The following is a 6,123-nucleotide window of genomic DNA, read 5'->3' on the forward strand; positions in this document are numbered from 1 at the left end:
TTATTTATTTTGAGTCATAATCTCATGTATCCCCGGCCGGTCTCAAACTGCAGCCAAGACTGACCTTGAACTTCTGATTCTGCTGCTGTGCGCCACCAAGCCTTGCTAATGCAGTGCTAGGGTTCAGACCCAGGACTCTGTGCATGTTAGACAAGCAGTGTACCTACTGAGCTACATCCCTAGTCTCTTAGAGTATTGGTTTGAATTAAAAATCCCACCACACTTTAAATCTTTTGGTTGGGAGGGAAGAATGTTGTTCCTTTCTTTTAAATGTATTTCATTCTAAGTGAATAAAAGGGAACACTTGAAATACAGAGGGATCATTTTTGGTTCAATCACTTTATTTTTCCACTTTGACTGAGAAGAGATTAAACCATTACAAAGAAGGAGGGCAGAATGAAGAGGCCTGGTCAAGTATCAGAGAATTTAATGGGATTTGGATTCTAGATTAAGAAACACCTTCTGCTCAAGGAAACCGAAAGAGAGCCTTTTGTAGAATTCAGAGTTTTATCTTGATAAGCAAGTTGAAGGTCAAATCCGAGATAATTAGTTGGATCATTCCAGGAAAAAACAAACAACACTCAAAATAGCTAGGATTTTATGCATAATTCTCCCTCATTTTCTCTGCTGAATCTAAAACCAAACCAGAAACAAAGTCTTTTCAGCATCTAGGTACAAATTGGCTAATTATCTCTCATACATGTAATTTGGCTAGTACTTAGAAGAGGTAGGAATCATAATATAGCCTTGGTCCTAACTGCAAACTGCTTCTATATAAGCCAGGCACAACAGATCTATCTATGCAAGAGCCCAACAGAAGAAGAGACCTGTAGTCTTCTGCTCAGGTATTTGAAGAAGCAGCCTTGATCTGAGATGCTATAACACAATACCACAAGCCAGGCGACTTAGTTACCAGGGGTTTATGCCAAGTGTTTACAAGGTCTTGGCAACTTAGCTAAAGAATTGAAAATAAGGGCTCATAAAGGTTTGCAAAAGAAGCAAGATAACTTCATTTAGATCAAAGCAATAGTACAGATTAAAGAGAGGTACATTGTCAAAATTGGCAGAGGGCCACAGGAACAAAGATTCTCTAGGACAAAAGCTATAGCCTGGGGTCTCTTTTTATGAGGACTGAGGGGATAAAGGCTGGTTACTAAGAGCATATTTTGGGTGGTTCTCTGTTGATTGATAGGTTATATAATCATTTCTCTATTGTACATGCCCTTTCCCATAATGCATCTGATTTTAATCACATGCTTACATAATTATGGATAGGCATATGATGGTAAATAGGGGATTCTCCTTAAAAGATTCCCAGAGGACACAGTTTTGTCTGACTGTAACCAACGTACTGATCTGTACGGTTTTGTCTGACTGTAACCAACGTACAGATCTGTACAGTTTTGTCTTCTGAGGTTGGTAGATGCATTGTTTGGAGAGGGATGTGTGTGCAGAGCATTGTAGGTGAAGGAATTACGTTGCCTAGTAGATTATTATAACAGGTGTATGTGTGCATAACCCAAAACCAAATGGGGATGCCAGGTAAGAAACTACCCATCCTATGCTTAGCAGCCTCAACTTAACAAACACTTCCTTCACAGTTCTAGGTTCTGTAAGTCTAAGATCATGTTACTAGGAGGGTGAAAGTCTGATAAAGCTCTCTCTGAATATGTCCTCATATGGCCTTTCCTCTATTGATAAGGAAGGGAGCCTCTTCCTGGGCCCAAGTCCTCTTGGATCGAGGCCCCATTTGTACATTTACCCTTAATTGCCCCCTCACCTACAAAGGCTCCATTTCCAGATAGAGGTACATAGGGGTTAAGGCTCAAAGGTATGAGTTTTGAGTAGACTGCATAACCTGCATGAAGTTAGAAAAGGGTGGGGCCAGCGTCACAGGTACTGTATCATGGGAAGGAAGGGCAGAGCACTTCTTGAGGGTGTGTGATGTGAAGTCAGACCTCACACTAAGATCCAAGCCACCACTTTCATCCCATGCAGACTGCGCCAAGTGCACTGCAGAGGACTTTTTTTCTCTTTCCTTTCCTTTTGTTTGAGAAAAGGTTCTCAGCATGTTGCCTATTGGCTTGGAACTTGATTTGTAAACCAGGATGGCCTCGAACTCACAGAGATTGACCTGCCTCTGCCTCCAGAGTGCTAGGCTTAAAGGTGTGTACTACCATGCCTAAGGCCTTACTTTTTAACCAAACAAGTTAAAACAACAATAAATAAATGAATAAATAGCTAAACTCACACTCCACAAACACACATGGCTGTACAGAATTCAAAGTCCCCGTTGCCAATCAAGAATCACTAGAGATGATTTTTTCAAATGCACGCTCACCTGAAAGTCCACTCTATAAAGCAGATATGAGTATAGGTGCCCAGCATATACACAGCTCTGTGAGGGAGTGAGCAATGAACAGGTGCAGCATCCTTCTGTGACCCTAACTACTACCATCACTGGTAACTATTGAAACTCAGATTCTAAATATGGAACCATTCCATTGGGTCTTGGACTCATCCATGAAAGAGAAAAATGGAGTGCTGCTGTACTATGGGTTCTACTGCATTTGCAGTTACTACCCAACCACTCTCCTAAAGTTCACTCAAGCTCACTGATAGGATCAATTGCTAAGCAAAGAAGGAGTTTCCTTAAAAACTGAGAATCCCATAAATTTTCAGAGACAAAAAACTCCAGGAGCCTTGTATCAGGAATCTGAGAGCATGAACAAACCATTAATTTTTTTTTTTTTTTTTTTTTTTTGAGACTAGGGATGTAGCTCAGTTGGGAGAAGCCCTGTATTCAATCCCAACATAGACATGATTGCACTCCAGTTATCTCAGAATTTGGGAGGTGGAGACGGTGGGAGATCAGGAGTTCAAGGCCATCCTGGGCTCCATAGTGAGTTTGAGGCCAGCCTAGGTTATATGAAAACCTGTCTCAACAAATAATCAAAAAACACTGGTGCCAGCTATAGAGTTGTGTGTTTGTAATCCCAGCACTTGGGAGACTGAGGCTAGCCCTGGCTACACAGTCAGTTCGAGGCAAGTCTGAGCTACCAAATAAGACTGTCTCAAAAACAACAAACTAAACAAGTTTTGTTAACTCAAGCTTGTATTGATGTCTAGCAACAACATCTCTGCCCCACAAGCATATTGCCTCTGAGCCCTGGTGGCAGACAGTGCTAGGACCCAGCTGTAGGCATTTGCCGAGTGGTTAGCTAATGCTGTGGAATGCAGCCTGTGACTGTTTCATGAAGTTTTCCCTCTGAGCAAACAAGCTGGCTATAGAGGTAATCACACAAGCTCACTTACTCCCATTAGCAACCCCAAACAAGCAAGTGGCTTTACCCAAACAACAGAAAAGACCAGGTTATTTTTAAATGTGCCCATTTAGCATGTTTCACAATTTGTGATTTCCCAACAAGAGGAATTATACAACTACTAATAAGAGAATTGAGAAGCAGACATACCAAATAGGGGAGAGACAAGGCGGGCTACAAGCACATTAGAAATGAAAGTAAGACATGTAGCATGCTGTTAAAATTGAATTTAGCTGGGTATGGTGGTGCACACCTTTAATCTGAGCACTGTGGAGGCCAGTCTCTGAAAGTTCAAGACCAGCCTGTTCTACATAGCGAGTTTTCTTCCAGCCAGGGCTACTCAGTGAGAGCTTGTCTAAAAATAAAAAGTAAATAAATTGAGTTTAGTAGAGAGGTGGATTGTGACTTTTGGTGATAATCTGAGCTTCCCAGGAAAGCATTAGATTGTTTTCCTCCCAACATGTTTGACTTCCTCTATTTTTTTTTTTTTTTTTTTAATAAATATGTTCCAAACTAGCTTTGAGGAATTCATCCTGGTTGTTAGGCCCAAGGGAGTACAGCAAGTCAGGGAGGTAGAAGTGTCCTGGTTTCCCATAATGTTCTTGTGGAGGCTGTGTTGAAGATGACTGGCCCTTACCCTCGTAGGCAGCTCCTGCTGAGTTAAAGACAATGTGGCTGGAAAATCCCACAGCCTGTTACAATTGTGTCATCTCCCATTTATGAATGGAGAGTAGGCCTCCAGCACACTCTTCTGAGAATCCTCCAGAACAGCTTTGCTAGTTTACATCATTCTCCAGGTGATCTGGGAGAAAACACAACGTGAAACTCTCAGATGCATTGTAACAGTTACATCCTTGCAGGTAAGCCTTGCATTTGTGAGACAGCTGTAAGGAGAGCAAATTAATTCCACCCTTCAATAAACAGCTTTTTCAGTCACCTGAATGCATGCTTACAGCAATTTTCACAGATGTAAGGACCTGGCTAATGGATAATATTATTCTTAATTAAATTTTACTTTTTAACATACTAAACTACTGACAAGATGTGACAGCCAATCTTGCTTTTAAAAGATTTACCTAATTACCTGAAGGAAGCCTTATTTCCGGGGGAGACTCATCTGTTGGACAACCCCTTTCATCTGAACACCAGGAAGTGAGTCAGCTTTACCAACTATAATCTCCTTCGTGTTTTCTTATTCATCAGGAATAGGAACAAATTCGGTTCCTCCCAGAACCTGGAATTACCAACTGTGCAGGTCATTGATGAAATCAGCCCTTCAAACAACTCCAGGTTCTGTTGTCACAGATCTTAACAGTCTCTGATTGGAAAGGTGCCTGGCTGGTCACAAGACTGGATGACTCATCAGTGTTAGCTAAACACAAAACTCAACGGACAGAATCCTGCACCATGATGTCATTTCTTTTCTATGTGTCTTTAACATAGTTTAGATACAGAGGTCTTGGGTAATATGCAAAACTTTCAAATAAGAAGGTCGTGTCCAAAATACTTAAAGAAAGAAAACACTTCACAGTCATGACTGAAGTCAACGGCAATACAGGCTCCAAAATTCCAAGGCTTGTGGTATTTGCTGATACAAAGTACTCCACAAGGTTTTGCAGCGAATAAACTAATCACTTGGGCTGGTTAAAGTTTAACTCAACCGAAATAGTTTGGGATTAAGTAACTATTGAGGAATACCAAGTTTGGTAGTGATTAAAAATCAACAAATCACACCAACTGTTCCTTGACACCAATCAAAATAATGTGTAAGGGGATTTTAAACATGTTTCAAAGTCAAGTGAAAATATCAACGGTGTTTATGTACAGGAAAGGCAATCATCGGTAACTTTCCATCTCCTTTCTGTTTAAGAAGCATGTACTACTTTTTCAGTGCAACAACAGCTTCAAAAATGCAGGGTCAAAAAGAACAAAGTCCCAAGTTTTCTTAGAGTGATCCATAAAGGGCAGAACATAAAAAACAAACAGACCAAGTCACCTGACCACTCCTCTTTGTTGATAACTTTCAGGAAGACAGCAAGGGGTGTGGAGCCAGGGAGATGAGATCACTGTTTACCTACCAGCTATTGGTCCGTAAGGAGCGAGAGCGGAAGATAGTTCCCGGGCCAGTCAGTGTAACACTGGTAGCAATCGCTCGTCAGAAACTGAATCCCTCATTTAGTAAAAGCCAGCCAAAAATACATAGAAGGTAATAAATTATACTGATATTACTGCATCCCCAAATCAGTGGATTTATTTGGAAAAGACAGGAGTTAAGGGGACAAGACGGGAATGTTTCACTTGGAAAAGGAGTGGGATCATGTGACAGAGTGATTTTTTTTCAAATTGAGCAAATCATTGTTTAACTTCCTTTTCCTAGTATTGCCTGTTTGCTTCTGGGAAGTCTTAATAAAACACAGAGGCATTGTCCGACTGAAAAGCGGAAGTCAAGGATTTGAAAGTGATGGTACAACCTGCTCTCTCACGCCCAGCAAAAGCAGCTGGATTTGAAGAAACTGCCTTCTGTACCCATTTAACTTCACTTTTTTAAAAAAATCTTGTTTAAATCTGTCTGCCATTCAAGAGTATTTTTCATAAACTCTTTTACATTAAGACAGACTTTTTTTCAAATAGTCTTGGATACTTCAATCTCTTCCAGTGTGTGTGTGTGTGTGTGTGTGTGTGTGTGTGTGTGTGTGTGTGTGTGTCTCTGTGTGTGTGTTTGTGTGTGTTTTAGTCGTGTTTTCATATGTGCATTCATGTGGAGGTCACAAGACAACCTCAAGGATTGTTCCTCAAGCTT

General features: G+C 40.8%; 1 long non-coding RNA gene across 1 annotated transcript; it reads right to left on the reverse strand.

The window, feature by feature from the left end:
• Nucleotides 1–3,107: 3,107 nt before the first annotated feature.
• Nucleotides 3,108–4,578, reverse strand: LOC115070792. Its single transcript, XR_003849921.1, has 2 exons — nucleotides 4,408–4,578; nucleotides 3,108–4,125 (listed from the first exon to the last, which is right to left on the reverse strand). It is a non-coding gene; the product is annotated as an uncharacterized LOC115070792 (long non-coding RNA).
• Nucleotides 4,579–6,123: the final 1,545 nt, after the last annotated feature.

Source organism: Nannospalax galili, unplaced genomic scaffold, assembly GCF_000622305.1.
Source record: "Nannospalax galili isolate Female #2095 unplaced genomic scaffold, S.galili_v1.0 scaffold437, whole genome shotgun sequence".
Lineage (NCBI taxonomy): Eukaryota > Metazoa > Chordata > Mammalia > Rodentia > Spalacidae > Nannospalax > Nannospalax galili.